Below are 23,406 nucleotides of genomic sequence, written 5' to 3'. Positions count from 1 at the left end.
GATGAGATTGATCTATGCAGTTTATGGCCACGTAGACTATCAGCTCCCACTTGGCCATAAATTTGTTGGGGTTGCAAATGTCGCAAGCTCAACAAATTTATGTGGTTTCAAATCATTTATGAACCTACTAATCCAGACTGCCAATGTCGTGGTTGCATTACACGCGATATACTCATCCTCTTGAGTATGCTGAGCCACACAACCCTGTTTCTTACAGGTTCATGCAACAACTCCTCCTCCAAAGAGGAAGATGTAGCGAGAGGTAGATTTGTTGTCATCTTTGCATCTTGCAAAGTCAACATCAGAATATCCAATTAAATCAAGGTTATTAGCTTTAAAACTTAGTTGTAAGCCTTTGGAACCTTTTAAGTATCGGAATATTCTTTTTATTGATTTCCAGTGAGGCCAACCAGGATTACTTTGGTATCTACTTACAAGACCAACAACAAAGCTTATATCCGGTTTTGTATACAACATAAGATACATTAAGCTTTCAACAACTTGAGCATATGGCACATCTAGTTTTTGTTGGCCTTCTGATGGGAAGTCACTTTTACTCAGATTTACTCCTTTAGCAATTGGAGTACCAATGGGTTTTGAGTCACGCATTCTATAATTCTTTAATAGTCAATGTATCTTTCTTGATTTAAGTTGAGAATTCTTGATTTTCTGTCTCGGGTAATTTTAATGCCTAGAATATATGAGGCTTCACCCATATCTTTCATTTCAAAGTTAGTATACAACCAACTTTTTGAATTGGCTATCATTTCATTATAATTTCCGATTAATAATATATCATCGACGTATAATGAGAGAATGCAAAAGTGACTCCCACTTTTCCAAACCTAAACACAATGATCTAACTGATTGGCTACATACCCAATCTTGGTTATTGCATTATGAATGGCCAAATACCACTGTCTTGGTGATTGTTTAAGTCTGTACAAGGATTTTTCAACTTGTATACTTTGCCACTATTTGTGACATAACCCTCTGGCTGAACCATATAAATGGTTTTTTTTAAGTCACCATTCAAGAAGGCAGTTTTTACATCCATCTGCCATACATCAAGATCGAAGAAAGCCACTATGAACAAAATTATCCTTATGGATGCAAACTTGGCCACTGGTGAATAGGTTTCAATGTAATCAATTCCCTCTTTTTGGAAAAAACTTTTAGCCACCAGTCTAACCTTAAATTTTTTTATGGTTTCATCAGATTTGTATTTTTTCTTTAGAACCCACTTACATCCAACAGGTTTTCTCCCTTCAGGAAGATCGGTCAATTCCCAGACCTTATTATTTTCAATAGATTCTATTTTATCATCCATAGCTTTCTTCCATTCTGATGCTTCATGTGATTTTATTGCATCTTTCTTATGTCAAGTTATCGGTCATTTCATTCAGGTCCACTGCGTAACATAACTCCTCAGACAAAAATACATAATAATCATCCAAATAGGATGGAGGAGCTCTAGACCTTTTATAACCACTCAATCTTTGAGAAGTAGAGGGATCAGAATCAATAGGTTCATTGCCTGACTGTTCCACAGTTGGTTCATTACCAAACAGTTCTGCAGTTGGTTCATTGCCTAACTGCTCATCATCATCCAGTAAATCAAACAAGTCATCACCTTGATCATTGAATTCATTATTTAGATTTTCAAGGAATTTTACATCTCTACTCTCGATCAATCCCAACCTTTGATGATATAACCTATAGCCTTTTGATCCTTTAGGATAACCAATAAAAATGCATATCCAGTTTATCCATAGCAGGATCTAGAATCTTAGTATGTGCTATAGATCCCCATCTTTTGAGATGGGCTAAGTTTGGTTTCATACCAGTCCATCTTTCGTAAGGTGCAGTTGGGACAACTTTGCAGGGTACACGGTTCATTGTATACATAGCTATACTCACAACTTCTTCCCAAAATACTTTGGGTAACTGTGCACCTGCTAACATGGATCTTTACATCTTTCAACAACACCATTTTGTTGAGGTGTTCTTGGCATGGTTCTTTGCCTGTCAATGCCAAGATCTTTACAGAACTCACATAATTCATTAGATGTGTATTCACCGCCTCTATTTGACCTTATTTTCTTTATATTTCTTCCAAGTTGTCTTTCAACTTCACTTTTATATATTTTGAATTTCTCGAGTGCTTTAGATTTTGTCTGATAAGATACAAGTATTCATACCTCGAGAAGTCATCAATGAATATTATAGAATATAACATATCATTGTGAGTTTGGACTCTGAATGGTTCATAAATGTCTGTATGAATTATTTCTAATAGTTCATTAGCTCGCACAACATTTGATGGAAAGGGTTTTCTTGTCATCTTTCCATATATACAAGACTCATATTTTTCAAAGTGAGACTCATCAAAAGCAGGAATAATGCCTCGTTAAGCCATTTTCTTCATCTTTTTAATATTTATGTGACCTAATCTTTTATGCCATGTATTTATATCAACACTAAAGGCACAATCAATATAGGTAAAAAAAGTTTCTTCATTGTCACATAATTTGAACATGTTGTATTCTTTTACATACTTGCCCTCAATCAAAACTCTACTATGTTTACCCACAATGACTTTGCCAGGGACAAACCTGACCTCAAACCCTTTTCCAGTGAGAGCTGACACACACACTAGATTCCTTCTCATAGAAGGTACATACAAAACATCATTAAACAAGACATTTGTTCCACCAATGTTCAATCTATAAGATTCAATTCCTAGCACATCGCAATAGGGGTTGTTTCCCATATAGACTTTATGTTCACCAAGTTTCACCTCTTTTAGATCCACAACCCCATCGGTAGTCTTGGCTATGTGACGAGTAGCTCTTGAGTCTACCCACCACCCTGAAAGCTCCTCATTCGCAAAGTGGCATTCCGACACAATACAAACAACTTCTTTGTCATTTTTCTTATGGTTGTCGTTGTTATATCGATTATTCCCATAAGTCTTATTGTTTGAAATCTTGGTTCTGCAGTTTCTCTGGATGTGGCCCAACTTTCCACGCTTGATGCACTTGACTTGGGAGTCGTTGTTCCTTTGGGGTTTGCGAAAACCTGAGCCCTGTCCTTTGTTGAACTTGACATTACCTTTTTTCTTAAAGTTATTGGTTTTAAAAGGTACTCAACTACTAGTGGTGTCTTTTAAGCAATCAACAACTCAGATTTTTTCTCTTTGTTCATGTGTTTTTGTTCTATAGCTAACTGCAGGGGCAACTCGATTAGGTTAAGATTTTTGGAGTTTAACCTAAGGGCAGTAGTTACCATCTTCCAGGAAGGTGGTAGGCTGTTCAGGATAGTGGATACTCAACTATGGCTAGGTCTTTTGCCATGACTAACATCCTATTGACATGGTCCACTACACTCTCATTTTCTTTTATTCTATATGAGTTATATTGTTCTAACAATAGTTGGATGTGAACATCAGATGTTGTGTCATATTTTGTAGCAATTGCTTCCATCATATATTTTGCTGAGGTGTAATCTTCAAACACCCTAATTAGGTCGTCATCAATGTAGGTAAGCATGATTGTCCTAGTCATTAAGTCATCCTTCAAAAACTTTTCATATTTGTCTTTTTCATCCTTAGTTGGAGGTTCTTCGGGCTTAGATAAGGGGGCATTTAGGATGTACTCTAGACCTTCTAAGGTAAGGGCTAAAGGTATATGCCTTTTCCAGATGGGAAAGTTTGTTTCACTCAATTTATCAGTTTTGGCTAGTTCAGAAGTCCACACTCGACTGACCATTTTCTTAAGACTATTGATTTTGACAAGTTCAACAAATTCAAACAAAAGGAAAAGACAAAAAATTAAGAAATTAATTCATGACTTCAAGACCTTAGAAGAATAAACTTTCTTAAGAAAAATGCCCCTTTATATATATATATATATATTATTTTAACGAACAAACTTCTTTTTATGATTTTCAGAAAAGATATGGGTACTCAGAAGTAAATTTTTAAAAAAATATAGTTGTTAATGAAATTTTAAAATACGCAAGCCATTTTTAGCAATTTTTGAAAAGGAAAAAGCTGCGGGTTAAAAGTTTTTAAACTTTAACCCGTTTTTTGAAAATACCCAAAAGTTTTAGGGTGAAAACTGAAATTTTTCAGATCCAGGTATATAAAAAACCCTTTTCGAGTTTTTTTTTTTCAGTTTTCTTTTGTTGGTTCTCTCGACCGACTTCAGAGCGGTAGCGCCGCCGATGGTCTTTTTGGTCGATCCCGGTGACACTCCGACTTACTGGAGGCTTGGGTTTGTAGATCTGGTTGCAGGCTATTATTTTCTAAGCGTTTTGATATTTTTCCCTCTTTCCTCTCTTGGTTTCTCAGAGGTATAGGTCTGTTGAAGATTTTTTCGGCGACACTTCGGCTCAAAGGAGGTTTGGGTTTATAGATCCGGTTGCAGGCTACTAGTTTCTGAGCCAAAACCCTAGACGCCTTCGGTAAAAAACCCTGTTTCTCGTCTGTCTAGGTCTCTCTGTGTTATGATTTATTATTTTTTTTCTTTTTAACGAGCTTCCGAGTTTTGGGTTAAGGCTCAGTATGCCGGTGGTTGTCTTCCAGCCGGTCTTAGGTGGTGTTTTATTGACAGATACGTCGGTGGTTGTCTTCCAACCGGTCGTTCAGAGAGAGGAACAGAAAAGGGTAGGATTTCAAGGTGATGTTGAAAAAACAACATCGACCTGAATATATCCTTTCGACAGAATATATATGTGTATATATTTTATGTCTATCATTCAACTAAGTTTGCAGGTAAGTGTGTATATATTGACATGCTAGTCTTCGAATTTCAAATAAACATATACAAGCTTATTTGCAAAGAATGACATCTGTATGCCGAGGTCCTAACAGGGACTTGAGCAGATTTCAGATAAGCTTTGGTGTGCTATTTCTCACACACAACCGTTTATAAAAAAATTCTTTTAACCCAAAAGGAAAAAATCTTACCTGGTTTTGCAGACATTGATGTGCGAGAACCAGAGGAGAGATCGACTGCTTCAGGCCGCAGGCTGTGATTTGGGACCTAGCCTGGCTTTGATACCACTGTTGGTCCTTGATAAAGGAGGAACCTCTCAATCGCAGCCTGCAAGATCAGCAAAGAGGAAACCATAACGAAAGAAGAAAAAAAAAAGATGGAAGGCTTTTCTGAGGTTTGCTTCAAGAGAGCTTCAATTTCAAGTCATTTCTCTGTATATTTTTTGTATGCCGATCACACCACTTTATAGGTTGCTTTCTCTCTTGGATTCCCTCAGGCTTGGCGAGCAGTTGCGCCAGCTGGGAGAGGATCTCGGTGGAGCAAGGATTTTGATAAGGATGCTTTTTGAAAAAATGGTTTAGAAAAGGGTCCAGGTTCATCCACGAACGGGCCATTGTTCATGGATGAGACCGATCTATGCAGTTTATGGCCACATAGACTATCATTCATCATGAGTGTCCGATATGGGAGGGGATCAGTGGTGGCCTCCGACGAAGGTGGAGGGTAGCCGACTGTGATAGCCACTAAAACAGGGGTAAAAATTAAAACTAACATATTGTATTATACATACATATATTTTTTAGATTAAAATAGAATAATTTTATTTTCTTTAGTTACTAAAAATCTAATAAAAAAACTAATTTGGATCGATCCATATGGGTTCAAACCCATATGCACTTCAAGTCAATCATAAAAGTCTAATTCTTTCTCAAAACAAAATCTTTGAAAACATCTTGATGAGTCACAACTTACTAAAATAAATAGTTTTAATTATAAATTAAATATTTTAAACAATAAATTATCAAAAATACTTTTAAAAATGCTAATTTTATCTTTATTGGCCAGAAATGAGCAAATGACATGTAATAGATCAATAAATAAAATTTAAAAGTCAGAAACACATTTCTAACTTAAGGATAGGATATTTTATTTATTTATTTATAACTCTCAAAATTAAAAGGTTTTAAATGAGTGGGGGTGGAGACCTTGTCCCCCGCAACTGCCCCGATCTACTGCCATCCCTAGAACATAGATGCGTGTGGCACCCACGTGCTGGATGTTCCACTGATGCACGGACGGTGTCACAAACACCATAAGACTTATGACTGGATCCATGTTATCATCCAGGCTGAACAAATGCAATTCTATAGAATCTGCTTATGAACCAAGCGGTTGGATTTGGAGGTGGGAGAGAACCAAAAGGAAATTGGGTAGATATGGCCTGTTACCTGGATCTTATTAGTTAATTGGGTTAAACTCATAAAATCCAAGTAGTACATGGAAACGAGCTGGTTTACAAATGACGATTTAAACCAGACCAGGATCCAATGACTTCCAATTATGCACCATCATTCTTTAATGTAAAATATATAAAATGAAAAAGGTTTAGCAAGTCTAGCCTGTGCTTTCCGAAGCTGGACCTGGACCTCACACCAGCAATTCAAACTCAGATAAGGGTTAGGACTAGGGGTGTCAACGAGTTGGATATGGTTTGGACCCCAAGTCAAGATCTTGGTCCTATCGGGTCAACTATAAGAAATACCATATCCAGGTCTTATGAGGATTACATGAATCAGACTGGGTCCATACCTAGTAAAATATTTTTTTCTTTTTATATTGAAAACTCACAGGTTTATTCGGAACTCGAGTCAAACCAGGGTATGGTATGAAATTTCACAAACCATAACTGGCTCCATATACTAATTGGACCTTTTGTGTCCAACCGGGTTTCTAATCCAGCCTCCTTTTTTTAATCACCAAACCCTGGCCCTACAGGGTCTGGTACGGGTCAGGTTCGGGTCAAACCTGACCCATTGACACCTTAGTTAGGACTGACAGCCCTACTAGATATGCTGGTACCCAACGCATTGCCGATTTGGAGTTCAGCAACAATTCCCCATTTTGCCTTATTCCAGCCACTATTTGGACACCACAATGGGTCCAGGTCCAGGTCAAGTGGGGATGACCCAGTCAGATCCTGGGGCAACCTTATAGGTCCAGGTTGAGGCCTTTGCCCTGGCTTAGGTCTAGGGCTGTGAACAGGTCGGGCATTTCACCCATGAGGGTGTGCCTGAACCTACTCAAATGATAAGTCGTGAATTCGGGTTCATATTTTGCTGGGTCAAGAAAATGAAATCTCAAAATGGACACTCATATAATTTCAAAAGCTTGCTTCTACTAAAAATTCCTGTAAAATACTCGGGTCAGGTTGGATATTAGGCGAAAAGTTGGGTCGGAGTCGGATATCTGACAAAAATCATAACCCAAACCCGAGGAAAAGAGAGATTTTTTTTTTGCAAGATATGAGAAACAAGATTTTCTCATATTCCAAAACAAACAAACAAAAAATCATATGAAATTATTCTCACCTTTTTATACTATTTTAAGCTTTTAACACACAAACATATGAAAAAGTTTTCCATCTAAATAGGTGGAGAAATGACTATGAAACTTCTTTCAGCTGCGCATCCCATTCTTTTCCTATAATTATAGTGATAAATATCAACAATATCTTGGAAATATCATGAAAAAAACACGATATTTGGTCACCGTTTAAACACCCAAAATGTCGCCATGTTTATAAAATATCCAGATATTATGATTTTAACATAAATAACGTTATTATCACGATATTTATAATTTGTGGGCTTTTTCTCAAGAAAAAAATAGTTTATTTATTTATTTATTTCATATATTTTAATGATTATTTTTAATTTCTCATTTCTAGTGAGAACTTTTTTTTGCTTTTACTTGAAAAAGCCACCATAGGATCACAGACTTAGTCACGCTGGCTCTGCCTGCCAAAATTACGATCTCTGTCCTAGCAGCCTAAAACTCCGAGGGCTTATCCCACCCCGCCAAAGAATCATGCTTCAGCTTGCCTAGGAGGTGACGCTCATGGGATTTGAACCTATAACACCTTCCTAACGGCCAAAGTCTCGTCCCACTACACCAAACCCCTTGGGCTATTTCTCGTGAGAACTTGATTTCCATTATTCGCTTGTGATTGAAGAGATACAATTTTCTTTTACCGCTTTCTCAACCTGAAGAATCTAGGGTTTTGAGAAAATTTTCCTCCTAAGCCAGAGGCGGTGAAAGAACCCCACAAGGGAGAATTGGCGTGTAACGGTCTGATCATCATCATCATCAGCAACCTCCATCCCACAGCAACCTCTATAACCATGAACCCATCATCCCAAACCAACTCCAAACCTTCCACCCATCCCCAGCACCACCACCTCTGCAACCCACCACTCCCCAACCTTGCTCCCAATCTCATCCCACACCACCATCACCCACTTCACAACCCTCACTTCCACCCATGTTCCCACTTCTTCCCCACAGTGTTTCCCTCCACAAACTCACCCAACCCATCACTCCAACTTCCCTCTTCTCTCCCTCAACCCCACCATTCTCTCTCTGTTTGTACCCCTTCATCAACCACACCCATCAATTCCTTCCCTCATTTTCACCACCACCACCGTCATGGTTGCCTTGCTTTGTGCCATAGGGTGCCCTACCATCCATGCCGTAGGTTTCTGTTACCACCACCTCCATACACAGACCAACATCATCAAAACCATGGTGCAGAAATGGAAGAGTCAGGGCACATAGATCCTGATGATGCCCAAAATGGGTAAGTGAATATTGCCATTGATTATGAGATTTTGGGTTCCCTTTCTTTGAACTTTCTTTTTGAGAAAATATCTTTGATGGGTATTGGTTATTTAGGTTGCAGGAGTTGGGGGATGAAGCAGAAGATGAAGAGGATGGGGAACCAGTGTTTGTCTTGACAGATGAATGGTTGGAGTTTTTCGCAAAATCAGAAGCTAAAAGGAAACAAGGTAGAAGTTTTGGCTCCTTTTCCTTGGCCACCAATCTTTGTTTGTGGTTCAGTCTAATATGAATCGGATTTAATGAATCATGAGTCGGTTGATCCCTAGCAGTTGACCCGGTAAGATGGTACTTTGAGTCACTGAAATGTGTGATTCTGTAAAAAAATTTGCCTCATATTCCTTGCCTTATTGCCTTTGATAGTTGATATAGAGTTTATTTGGCTGTCTTATATATTGGTCTGTTTGTAATGTGTGGGGTGTCTTTTTGTATCGCTGTCATTGATCTCCATTCACCATATTTTTGCATTTTCACAACCAATGCAAAAAGTTAAACGTTTGATTAAGTTGGGCTTCTTCTTCTTGACCATTTTTTATTGCATCTGTACAGATAAGAAGCTGAAACAGAAAAAGGTTGGGCATCAGCAGAAGGGGAAGACTTAAATTTAAAGTTGATGCTGATTCTGAAAATTGGTGATTCTGCTTGTGTATAAAAAGGAGAGTCTTATCACCTTGTGTGCACATTCCTTTGTGATGGCAGAGATTTTGTGGTGATAGGCTAATGACAATGGGCGGCGTATACTGTGGAGAAAATTTTGTAGATTTGATTACAGCAGATATTTTTGCATCCTTACTCGTCCATCTTATATTAATTGTTATATCTTGTGACCACCACCAATTCGATCACTGTATCTCACCATCATTTTTTCATCATACCCCAGGCGCCATAGCCGTTTCCATCAACATCACATCAAGACCATATTCACCCCGACCATCTCAATTTCCAATCTATGGCCACCATACCAGCACAACTACCAGCATCTATGTTTGTTGTATATACCATGTCTGGGTAAACATAGTATACTCTCTCTCTCTCTCTCTCTCTCTCTCCATTAGCATCCAATCAAAGAAACTCCCAAGTGTTACAGAGTTTCCACCGTTGGCCGCTTTTGTAGCCATCACTTTTCTTGTCTATGCTCGTTTTCATTAGTGGTTTTAACAAATCCACATGGTTGTTTGGGATGAGTGAAACGGTTGAGTTAAGGATTTACCACTTTCACTTGTGCAGCTGTTTGGAATGCAGTTAGAAAGCTGAAATTAAAACTATAAAAGGATGTTGTGAAGGTAGTAAGAGCAGTTGGGTGTAGTATTTGGTAACTACCACCTCATCTTGGGTGGGAAGTGAAACGTGTAATTAGAGTCGTCCAATACTACTACAGCATTCAAGTTTAGTCATAGGAAATCCCTTTAAAATTTAAGAATTCTGCCTAAGTTATTTAAGTGTACGATAAAATTCTTAAAAAAGTGTTCCAGATCGTGAAAATTAAGACTATTTTTGTATAAAAAATCATCTATCATTTTTCATAAAACAAACCTGCCAATCACTATGTATATCAGATTTAATATGATAAATAAAAACATGGCTGATCATGAATTAAACAATCACATATCACAAATAGAATAATATAAATTATATTTTTCAAAAAATACTTTCTTAAACCCTAATTGGTATGATGTATATATAATTTCATTTATGATATTTAATTTCAATCATTATAAAATCATGAATTTAAGCATTCTCAACTTTTACTCAGGTTACCTTCAAAGTTTCTATGAACAGCTTTCAAGGAAATTACATATGCCAAATGTAATAGCAATGTTGTCAATTTTTTATTTTTATTTTTATTTTTATTTTTACTTTTATTTTACTTTTTTTATTTTGACAGGCAAGTAGGCAAACCCCTATCAATCTATTATCAAGAGAAGAATGTACTAAAATAAAATGTGAGTGTACATCATAGTGACAAATATTGTGAGATTTATGAAAATCTTGTGATAATATCGTGAGAAATTGCCTGCAAGTTTAAAATGACAAATTTTCATGAGATTTTAAAAATATTGTTAGATTTGTGAATAAACATAAATACCATGATTTAAATGCAATATTTACGTTTTAAATGGCTACTTGTCATGAAAAAACTGTGTTTTTGTTTTTAAATATTTTTATTAATATTTTTTTTATAAAATTTATTTTTTATATTTTAAAATTATTTTTTATCCCCCAAAAATGGGAGATTTATGAAATATTTTCAAATTCTCACGAGTTTTTTGAAAAACCATATTTTGCCGTTTTTAACTTTTGTCACTGTGGCGTACTTACTGGGAAGGATGCCAGTTTGGTGACTGGTGCAATGTTATCAATATTGTATTCAGGTGAATAAGCTGATTCCAGTTCGGAGCTGAATCGGCCAACTTTTAACAAGAAAATGCCGTGTCACAAAAATATTGAAACTATATAAAAATATTTAACCATTTTTTAAAATTTTAAGAAGAGTAAACCGAATCAGCCCTACGCTCTATCTATTTATGACTGATACACTTACCTGCATATTGGCTTTGCCTGATAATGTCGCCGACTATTCTGTGCATGGAAAGTGGGACTCAGGCACGTTGATTCATTCATGTGAGGACCGTAGCTACAGTTTCTATGGCCAATGGTGCTGACTAGGGATGGCAGTGGACCCGGGCGGGGGACAAGGTCTCCACCCCTCAAAATCCTGCCCTCCATCCCGGCACGGTTTTTTATTTTAACGTTCATCCCCACCTCCATTCCTGTTTCATGTCCATCCTCTGGCCAAATGGGGCGGGGTGGGGCCCTGGTTTTCCTCTGTCTATTGCCATCCCTAAAGAAGGACTGGGGATGGGGCGGAGCAAGGTGGGGATTAGGATGGAGATGTGGCGGGGTGGGAGAAAGCATAAGTCCATCCCCACACGGGTTTTGATTTTAACCTCCATCCCCACCTCATGTCCTCCATCCCCGGTTCAAACGGGACGAGGTGGGGCCCCGGTTCCCCCCAGTCCACTGCCATCCCTAGTGCTGACATTTCATTTGCACTGTTTTAGTATCCCATCCAACTTTAATTGGACTCTGCCAACTTAGTTCTATCTTGGTCAGTCCTAACAAATCATCCAAATTGGTCTTGGCCTATGTCCAAATATCCTTGCTCAATCCAACTCTCATCCATTTCATACTCAGAGCTGAGGCAAACTGGGTTGTTCTCACAAGAAACTTGGATCTACTTTAAATGTAATAGTTTTAATGGTCTTTCATGCTCTTGTTGAATGCATTGCACTTCTTGGAGGTGAATTTTTTGTTGTTGTGGTAGCCCAAGAAATTGTTAAACCAAAGAGTGATTACATGTTAAAAGGTAAACAACTTTGATCGTGTCAGTTGTGAAGATTGTATCATCTCCTTAATGAAATAGTGGCGGGAGCATCACGAGAGCTGTAGAGTCCACATTCTGCTATATTGGATAAATTAGCATGAACTTAAGATGGAGAGTATGTAATTTATCCTATAATAATGGCTGAGGTTAATAGGTTGGAATTTTATTGTATTCATGAAAAATGGTGGATTGGAACCTTGCTTCTTGAAGGTGAGTTCTTTTCTTTATTCATTTTGGATTGAAGTAGGGGTGGCAATCGGGTCGGGTTGGTGGGTCAGCATACCTCAACCCGAACCCGACCCGTTTATTAAACGGGTCGGCTGTGGCAAACACTAACCCGACCCATTTAATAAACGGGTAACCCGACATGACCCGACAACCCGTTTAATAAATGGGTTGGGTCGGGAAAACGGGTTGGCGGGTTAGCGGGTCGGGTTGGTGGGCGGGTTGGCGGACGGGTTGGCGGGTCGGCAGGTCGGGTTAGCGGGTTGACCCGCCCGCCTAACCTGTTTATTAAACGGGTCAGCCGGGTTGGCGGGTTGGCATACCCCCAACCTGAACCCGACCCGTTTAATAAACGGGTTAGGCGGGTCAACCCGTTTATTAAACAGGTTGGCTTAAGCCCAACCCGAACCCGCCTAAGAGGCGGGTTGGCGGGTCGTGTCAGGTTTTGCCACCCCTAGATTGAAGTATTGTTGGGTAACCTTTCCTGTAACAGTAGTATCAAGACTGGTAAGAAATGCAACAGATAATAATTATCTGTGTGAAACTAAGATGGGTGGGTGGTATTTAGGGGATTGGTAGCTCATGTAGTACTCTTTGCATAAGACATAGGCGGCTATGCTTAGATTCCAAGATGTGGGTGTTGGCGAATCATGTAAAACAAACATTGACAGGAAGCGTACCAGAATTCGCCAGTGTGTGTAAGAAATTCGGCATTCTCCTCAGTCGGTCGATGCCCACAATGAGCCCAGGCCTTAAGTCGACGGTGAGAAGGACCCTGTTCCGTTGTATCGAAATGCGGAACTGAATTTGGCAGGGTAAATGCTATGAATGTCTCATCAACCTCACAGCCCCTAACCCCTTATGTAATGGGAGATTAGGCAATTACATGAATGTGGTTTCTCCACATTCGCGTAACTCCCACCCACTATCCCCATTACGTGGCCACTAACGTGACCCACTAATGGGTGTCAATCCGGGTCACACTGTGGGTTGGACCCATAACCCATAATGTCCAACATTCTCCCATTTGACCCATTGACACCAAAAGTATACTAAATAGAGGTGTATACCATTATCTCGATTTAATTCTTCATGTGGGTTCACATGCCACCCTTTATCACAAGGATGAATCGTATGAGTCATGGATATGAACACCCCTTTATGCAATGTCATATTTCCATGTACTACGCTACAATTCACCTTCAGTGCTTAGGCATGTAAAAAATTACTTTTATGAATAGGTTGGTCTCTCACCTATTCTATTGGTCCTTTAATATTGTTATTCTGTTATTCTCTCTAACCCATATGAGAGATTCTTTATGCAAAATCAACAATAACACAAAACTTTAGAAAATCAAAACATAAACACAAATGTGATCATATAATGTATTGTCATACATCAGAAGGAATAAAAAAGACCCATCCTCTTTACATGTTGGGAATACAATCCCGGTGCTAGCCCTTTAGTAAGGGGATCCACAGTCATTTTCTTCGTCTCAATTGTATCAATACATACCAGATGATTCTCAGTCATCTCTTTAACAACAAAAATTTTTAACTCCATGTGTCAACATGATGTTGAGCTCTTGTTGTTATTTGAAAAGGACACGACTGCTTTATTATCACAAAAGATATTTAGTGGTCTCTCAATAGAGTCCATTATACCAAGACCCATAATGAAGTTTCTTATCCAAATGGCCTGTGACGAAGTCCCGTATATAGCAATAAATTTCGCCTACATGGTATGAGCAACAGTGGTAGACTGCTTTCCACTTCTCCATGAGACAACACCACCCGCTAGAAGAAAAATGTATCCAGTAGTAGATTTTCTACTGTCAATACACTCTCCTAAGTCCGCATCAGAGTATCCAACGACCTCCAGGTAGTCAGCTTTCCTGTAGGTCAACATATAGTCTTTTGTTCCTTATAAATAGCGCATGACCTTCTTCGCTGCCTTCCAGTGTGCAATGTCTGGATTTGACTGATATCTACCAAGCATTCCCACAGCAAATGCTATATCAAGTCGAGTGCAGGTATGCGCGTACTGTAAACTCCTAATTGCCGAAGCATATAGGACAACATCCATCTGAGCCTTCGCAATATCATCCTGAGGACAGTCCTTTAAGCTTAATTTATCCTCTTTCACTATAGGTGCCAAACAAGGAGAACAATTCTCCATCCCATATATTTTAAGAACCTTAAGGATATAGGATTTTTGAGAGAGGCCAAGGACACCCTTAATTCTGTTAGGACAGATATCAATTCAAATGACATAAGTGACTTCACCCATGTCTTTCATATCGAAATGAGAGGGAAAAAAAACTTTTGTTTCATGTAAAAGACTCAAATCATTAGTTGCAAGAAGAATATCGTCAACATATAAAACCAAAATTATGAACTTACTCCCACTAGTCTTAATGTAAATACAATGATCAACAATGTTTTCAGTGAATCCAAAGTTCATTATTACCTGATTGAACTTCTTATACTACTGACGGGAGACCTGTTTAAGTTCATAAATTGACTTATTCAATTTGCAAACTAAGTTATTCGAGTCATCTACACTGAAACCAGGAGGTTGTTGCATGTATACCACCTCATCCAGATCCCCATTTAGAAAGACAGTTTTCACATCCATCTGATGCAGCTCTAAATCAAAATGAGCTACGAGAGCCATGATTATTCTCAATGATTCCTTAGTTGAGACAGGAGAAAAAGTTTCATTATAATCAATGCCCTCTATTTGTGTGAAACTTTTGCAACAAGCCTAGTCGTGTACCTCTCCACATGACCTTTAGAGTCTTGTTTTGGTTTTATAAACTCATTTACAACCAATAGGTCTAACTCCATCAGGTCGAGGTACAAGATCTCACACTTGGTTCTTTGCCATAGAGTCAAGCTCTTCTTTCATGGCATTAATTCAATGTGTTGATCTTTCACTTTCAATGGCTTCTGCAAATGTGAATGGATCTTCATCAATGTCTATGAAATCATTTGACTCTTGTAAATACATCACATAGTCCGGATGGATAGCAGATTTCCTAATTCTGGTGGACCTCCATACAGGTGCTACAGGTGGTTCAAAATGAGCCTATGTATCCTGTTGTTGTATATCCTCATCAACAACCAGATCTATTTGGGATTAATGTTCATTGACTGGACTTTCTCTTACATTACTCGAAGGAACAATGATAGAGAAAATCGGGTCTTTATCCTTAGCAGGTGTGAAACTTGAATCCTGTATTTTCTCAAAATCAATATTTTGAGACACATCTATCCCAACAGAATCATTTTCAAGAAATCTTGCTTTATCTGTTTCCACTATCTGTGGTGTATGAGATGGACAATAAAACCTACAGTCTTTCGATCTTTCTGGATAACCAATGAAGAAACCACTAGTTGTCATAGGATAAAAAGCTTTTATATGTGTGTTATACAATTTAGCTTTTGCTGGAGATCCCCATATGTGCATATATGATAAAGAAGGTTTTCTACCTGTCGACAACTTATAAGGAGTCTTTTGAACAACCTTCGTAGGAACCTTATTCAGAATATGCGCTGATGTCCTAAGAACTTCACCCCACAAGTTCAAAGGGAGGTTTGAGTGATTCAACATCGCTCGAACAATTTCTTTAAGCGTACAGTTTCTTTTTTCAGCTACATCATTCTGGTAAGCACTACCAAGAATGGTATACTGAGGTATAATGCCTTCCTCTTTTAGAAACTGCGCTAATGGACCTTCTTTTTGTCCCATCTCAGTGAAACAACCATAATATTCGCCACATCTATCTAACCTGAAAACCTTAATAACTTCACCGGTTTGTTTCTCTACTTCTTTCTTGAAGTCCTTAAAAACCTGAAAGACCTCTGATTTTTTCAGATAATAAGTAGAGATACATATACAGTGAGTAATCGTCTATAAAGGTGACAAAATATTTTTCACCCGTATAACACGGTGAAAAAAGGCTGCAGACATCTGTATGCACTATTTTTAACTTTTCATTGATGCGTTTGACATCTTTCTTATATGTTTTAAACTGCTTAGCCTTGATGCAGTCAACACATGACTCTACATTCGTAAAATCAAGGGATCCAAGGATTCCCTCTTTCACGAGTCTTTGGACTCTCTCTTTCAAGATATGTCCTAACCTTCGATGCCAAAGCAAATAGGATTGATCATCCTTTAGGCCACGTTTATTGCCAATCATTGTGTTTTCAATGGAGTGAGATTCCCGAATTTGGAATTTGGTTCTTAATCGATACAAACATCACACATATATGCAGAACCTATATTCATTGAATTTTTCATAATAATAAGTTCAGATTTTTCAAATTTAAATACAAAGTCAAACTTATCAAGTTTTGAAATTAAAATTAGGTTCCGACTATAACATGACACATAAAATGCATCGATCAAATCCAATATAAATCCTGACTCCAACACAATTCAGGTCTCAACGCTCTTGACATGCGAACGCATCTTATTTCTTGAGAAGATGCTTCTTTCATGCTATGTTGGTTCCCTTTTGTTCAGAAATGCCTGCAAAGAGTTGGCAATGTGCACCATGGCACCAGAATCAATCCACCAACTATGCAATGGAATATGAATTAGATTGCACTCATGAGAAACGAATGACTTATTACCTTTATTTTTTAGCACTTCTTGCACTTCAAACAGTCCACCTTCTTATGCCCCTTCTTTTTGCAGAAGAAACACTTTATAGAAGGGCCTCCTAACTGGGATTTAGCTTTTGTCTGAGAGTTTGAACTCTCCCCAGTGGCTTTCTTCTGATTCTTCCTTTTGAAGGAGATTTTCTTTAGACTCTACCTTTGTTTATCCTTATGAGAGGTCATATGTGCACTTGGCACCCTCTCACCCTTCAATCTCTCATTTTTCTCAACACACTTAGCCAATAGGTCATTAAAAGACCACTCATCATTATGTGTGTTGTAGAAGATTTTAAAGGGTCCATACTCAGTAGGTAACGAGGTTAAGATCAGATGGACTAAGAAGGAGTCAAAGATGGCAAACTTCATGTCATTCAGTTGAATCGCAATATTCCTCATTTTTAAAATATGTTGTCGGATGTGACTGTCACCAACATATTTCATAGACACTAATTTGGATATGAGCGTACTGGCCCTTGCCTTATTAGAGGTGACGAAATGAGCCTCAATGGCTCCCAGAAATTCCTTCACTATCCTACAATGAGGAATGACGCCTCGAATATTCTTAGTCACTCGAGATTGCAAAAGCAACAGGCTAAGTCTGTTCGAGCACTCCCACTTCTCAGAGACAGTCTTCTAATCGGTTGTACTCTGCTCTGTAAGAGCGAGAGGTTCATCAATTCTTAGGGTCAGATCTAAATCCATATAGCCCAAAGTGAATAATACAATTTCTTTCCAATCAGAAAAATTTGATCCATCTAAATTGGGGATATTACTAGAACCATCGATAAGGAAGGAACCTGATAAAACAATGAACAAAAACAGAAAGACATTACTATTATTGCTCAGACGAGACTCGTGTTGAAAAGGTAAAAGTGAGACCCTTTATTTTCACATTTTCTGATACAAGCATAGTTGAATCATTATCATTCCACTTTGGTGAAAACGATAATACTCAGTTGCTTCGTCTCTTCAATTTTCAAGAAATTGACTTCAGTTGGTGAAACTAGCAGATCATGTAGTCGGAGGCAATTCAGCATTGTACCTTTGGGTACGAACATGCTTCATGGACTGATATACACATCTACTATCACACCCTGTGTAAATTTGAAACACAACGACCTACCTTTGGGTAGAATCGATGTTTCATAAATTCACACACAATCATAATAACGAATCTTAATACGGTCCAAAGAATCCTTAATTAACACGACTCAGATCACTTTGGTGATTACATGAATCGGTCAATCAAGATCTTTTACCGAAAATCATATTCGTATTATGGAGCACGCTTATGCACACATTATAATGCATGCATATTCATGACATAATATAAGTTCATGTTTCAACTAATATACATAAACTAATTGTCATGAATTTAGTTATAATTCATGCTTAAAATCATCATGCACAACTTAACCAATGCAAAATACATGAATTAACATGCATAAGTCATGCATTATTTAAAATAAATACTTTATAAAGCATGAAAAATAACAAAAGTATTCTCATATGGGTAAAACCCAGAGTTCTCAAGTAGGAACCGGTCTAAAAACACTCTGAACCGGTCTGAATCCGCCCCGAACCGGTCATCAAAGGGTCCGGACCGGTTCTAAACCTTATGAACCGATACTTAATATGAACAAAAGTTCATAAAACCCTATAACTGTATGCCAAAATCCCTGTATCTTTTTATATTTATGAAAACAGGGTCTCAGCATTTCGGAACCGGTGAAAAACTGGAAAGAACCGGTCAAAAACGGCTCCAAACCGGTTCCGGAAGGGGCCGGATCAGGTTCCTTGTCCGATTCAGTCTTAATAGTGTTAAGATCCTGCTTAATCATGGATCTGACCTGGCTCAAATGGGATCTGGGTCTGACCTGACCTGACCCATACTTGATACGGGTCGGACCCGGTCCAAACAGAACTCGGGTTGGACCCAGTTTGAAACAGACTTGGGTTAGACCCGGTCCAAAACAGACCCTGATCAGACCCAACTCTTAATGGATCTGGATCAGACCCGATCCTAAATGGACCCGGGTCTAACCTGATTCTTTTCAGATCAGACCCAGACCTAGAACCATCATGGGTCTGGGTCAGATCCAAGAATAAATCGCAGACCCGATCCACCCAAAATGGGTTTGGATCGGGTCTATCATCGGATCACCACACCGGACCCAATCCGGTCCACTATTAAAATGAAATAGAAACCCAATTTCTGTTTTCATTTTAACAGGGAAACTGAAAGGGTTTCCACCCTTTTCGGTTCCACGGTGACCGACGCCGATTGTCGGCGACCAAAGCCGTCTGCCGACGACCGACGTCAACCCCTCAACGACGATGCGAGGCTTTGTTGTCCGATGGCTGAAGAGGCAGAGGAAGAAAGAGCACGATTGGTACAACAGCGCGGGCGACCGACGGTCGATCCAGCCGGCATATCGCCACACGACGATCGTCCGATCCTGCGACAGCCCCGGCACCACTGATCCTGCTGCTGTTTACGGATGCCCAAAAAATCCTCCGGCGACCCACGTCGCCCTCCCATCGGCGAACGATGTCGCCCCACAACGGCGTGCTATTGCCGGCACCGGCTACCGACTGATCCTGATGGACGCCGGGCAGAGATAAAAGGGGTTTTTAAACCCCAGACATCGGTCATCCAACGTTCTCAGCCCCGACAACTCCTCTGGCATATGCTGACCACCCTGCAACCCGACGATGCAGGGGATCTCAGGCGACGGCTCCAGCGGCGATCCCGACGACGGCAGATCCTCTCTGCAGCCCGACGGCCACAGGTACACATCGATTTTTTTTTTCAATGAGGTTCGCCTGAGCCGACCGTTGCCGAGAAATAGATGTCGCCCCTACAGCGACAGTTGCCGATGAAGGTTGTCACCCTATGGCGACAGTCTGCCGAAAAAAAAATTTCCATCCTTTGTCGCAAACAGTGATGTTTGCAACGGTCTGCCAGGATGTCATCCCACGGTGACATGCTGTCGCAGAATCCAGAATTCAGACAATAGGGCAAAACGCCGAAAGGGCCTACACGACCACGGGCAGCGAAAATGCATGGAAGTGAGCCCATAACCCAATGTTGGCGAATCTTGTAAAACAAACATTGACAGGAAGCGTACCTGAATTTGCCATAGTGCGTGTAAGAAATTCGGCATTCTCCTCAGTCGGTCGATGCCCACAATGAGCCCAGGCCTTAAGTCGACGGTGAGCAGGACCCTGTTCCACTGTATCGGAATGCGGAACTGAATTTGGCAGGGTAAATGCTATGAATGTCTCATCATCCTCACAGCCCCTAACCCCTTATGTAATGGGAGATTAGGCAGTTACAAGAATGTAGTTTCTCCACATTCACGTAACTCCCACCCACTATCCCCATTACGTGGCCACTAACGTGACCCACTAATGGGTGTCAAACTGGGTCACACTATGGGTTGGACCCATAACCCATAATGTCCAACAGTGGGTTGTTTTTCTTTTTTTAATGATGAAAGAAAACCTTCACCGAGAACCAGGTTGCTGAATGGGCTCACCTCCCTGCAATATAAAACTCCGTTAAGCACACGACCACACAACCTTACATGCCCCAACCATAACAGCAGTCCCCATGTTTGGATCTTGGGCTGCTTGTTGATCTTATAAGATCAATGGGATTTTGTCATGTTTACACCCATTCAAAATGACAAGACTTCTGAGCCAAGGACATCATGTCATGGAGGGGCTCGCCCGAAGAGAGGGCAGTGGCGGTGGTCAAAGCAGGCAAAGAGGCACCCAGAGGGATAGGGTTTTCCTCTGTAAGGTAGTATGCTAGGCAACGAAGAGAGAGAGAGAGAGAGAGAGAGAGAGAGAGAGAGAGGTTCGTACTAAGGGGGCCCACAAAGGGCGAGGTCACAAGGGTGGAAGGGAGCTTTTTTTTTCTTTTTTGCTAAGTTGTAACCACATTAATCATGTTCAAGCATTTAAAAGTGATTAACGTCATGTCAGTTGATCACACAGTTCAAATGGCAAAAGAGGGTTGGTGAAACGCGCTTCTCATATATATATATATATATATATATATATATATATATATATATATATATATATATATATATATATATATAAACACATTTTATTTTTCTAAGAGATTAAAAGCAAAGAGATTGAAGAAGTTGAATATGCACCACTTATATTGGTTTCAAGCACATTAGTGTTTCAATAGACTACCAAAAGAGTTAAAAGACATGTTGGATCAAATGCATTTTTAGAATCCAACACATTTCAGCTGAGAGATTTTTATATGACCATCACATTGAAAGACATAACACAAATCACCAGATTTAAGTGTCAGTGAGAGCCAATGAGTGCACCTCGATGAAGAGATTTTGATAAGATTTTGATACAAATCATTGTGTATTCTTAATTGGTTTGGGCAACCATCTATCTTCCACGGGTATAACATTACTAATCATTCATTGTTTGTGATTGTTGCATGTTTAGAACATCAACATCGTTCATTGTTTGAGACTTTCATATTTGTCAACCCAGTAAGCTCCAAAGATTGTGCTTCTTCTACATCCCTTCCAACATCTTCTTGTATTGTGTGAACCACTATGTAAGCATTGTCACTAAATAACATCTCTTTTACATCATCATCACCATCATAAAAACATTTATTCATATAGGTTCATCACCTATCTTTGGCGAAGTATACCGAGGGTTAACTAACTCTTCACTATATTCAGTTTTACGAGACATATGATACAAATTTCTTAAAGCTAGTATTTTTCGAGACCATTAAAGTTCTCCAGCAACGAGGCGGTAGTGTACTTTAACAAATACTAAGGGCATCTTTAATAACTTACACTAGCCACATCGCATATCCAACATCTAGTGAAAAATAAAATAACTACAACAACCCCCTAACCTTGTGCATAGTCAACCCTAGCCCCATTAAACAAACACAAAAACGCCAAAATTTAAATAAATACCGATCAAACACACATAAATCATCTAAACACAAACAAGTATACATATTTATCAAAAAAATCTTAAACATGGTAAGTAAATCATGCGGAGAATATTAAGTAAAACACAAGACAAGCAAAAAAAACACACATAAAGCACAAGTTTAGCAATTCATACAGAAAAATTTTAGATACATCATTGTTTATACCAAAAAATACATCGTTATGAATGTGCTTAGCAAAAAGTGTCAATGATTCTGGCAAACTCAAAGTGACTAAATAGGTTGCCAGAATTTTTCAGACAATCAATCAATTTAGGGACCACAGGTTGAGGACCACAAATAAACATTAGATTGTGCAATAAAAATATCCCTGGATAGCAGATAATCGCCTTTTATACCAACGAACAAGCTCATGCCTGTACATACCAATTATATGCAATCTTAAAGCAACGGGAGGCTCGTCTGGTAGGAGCAGCTAGTGCACGTCACCTCGTTGTTGGGACGTTACAGGTTCAAAACCCAATGGTACAGTGTAACTGGTAGGGGTCTGCCTGACCCCTGCTTGCCTTTCAATAAAAAAAATAATATATGCGATCTTAAAGAAAAGTGTCTATTTCAAAAGATATCACAGCGCCACCGCAAACAAAAATGTGCAAACACAAGTTTAAGCATGGATTCGCAAAAAGAATTATAGAGCCACATATTTTACTAGAGCATTTTTGGTATTATTTGTGAATTTATTAAGTAGGACCGCATATATTTTAAGTGCCCTTAGTTAAAACGCAAACCTTTTAAGGATCCCAAAACCTTTTAAGATTTATGCACCCTAGGTAAAACGCAAAAATTAGCAGCGACCTTGTTTTTACGGACAAAAAATTAATTGAAAATTTTCCTATAAGTGAGGAAATTGACTTAGCGGACAGGCAGAATAAAATTACTCGTGACCATAGTGACAAATATCGCAAGATTTACGAAAATCGTGTGATAATATAGTGAGAAATTGCCTGAAAGTTTAAAACAGCAAATTCTGGCAAGATTTTCAAATTATCATAAGATATATAAAAAAACATAAATACCACAATTTAAACACAATATTTACGTTTTAAATGGCTACTTATCATGAAAAAATGATGTATTTTTATTTTGAAATAATTTTTATTAATATTTTCTTATAAAATTATTTTAAAATTATTTTTTATTGCTGAAATTTTGCCAAAAATGCAAGATTTATGAAAAAAATTCAATTTCTCTAAGTTTTTGAAAAACAAGATTTTGCCAAAAAAAAAAAGTGTCACTATGCTCGTGACATTCATTAGGTCGCATGTATGAAGGGTAAATCGGTCCTAAATTGAGAATTATTTGCGGTTATGAACATGGGAGGAATTACGAAAAGTTTAACATTTGGGAAAATGCATTATTTTTGTTGTCCAGTACGGTTATTTTCCATTTAAATTTTAAAAAGCTCATTTGCCCAAGAAATTCTCAACATAATA

General features: G+C 38.7%; 1 long non-coding RNA gene across 1 annotated transcript; it reads left to right on the top strand.

Moving 5' to 3' along the window:
* Nucleotides 1-8,149: 8,149 nt before the first annotated feature.
* LOC149833307 (uncharacterized) lies at nt 8,150-9,463 on the top strand. The gene is made up of 3 exons (XR_016433154.1): nt 8,150-8,637; nt 8,733-8,845; nt 9,225-9,463. It is a non-coding gene; the product is annotated as an uncharacterized LOC149833307 (long non-coding RNA).
* Nucleotides 9,464-23,406: the final 13,943 nt, after the last annotated feature.

The sequence above is a fragment of the Nuphar pumila genome, chromosome 7 (assembly GCF_984573655.1).
Source record: "Nuphar pumila chromosome 7, dmNupPumi1.hap1.1, whole genome shotgun sequence".
NCBI classification, from domain to species: domain Eukaryota; kingdom Viridiplantae; phylum Streptophyta; class Magnoliopsida; order Nymphaeales; family Nymphaeaceae; genus Nuphar; species Nuphar pumila.
Note: the sequence above shows the minus strand (reverse complement) of the source record. Positions and strands in the feature narration are given on the sequence as shown.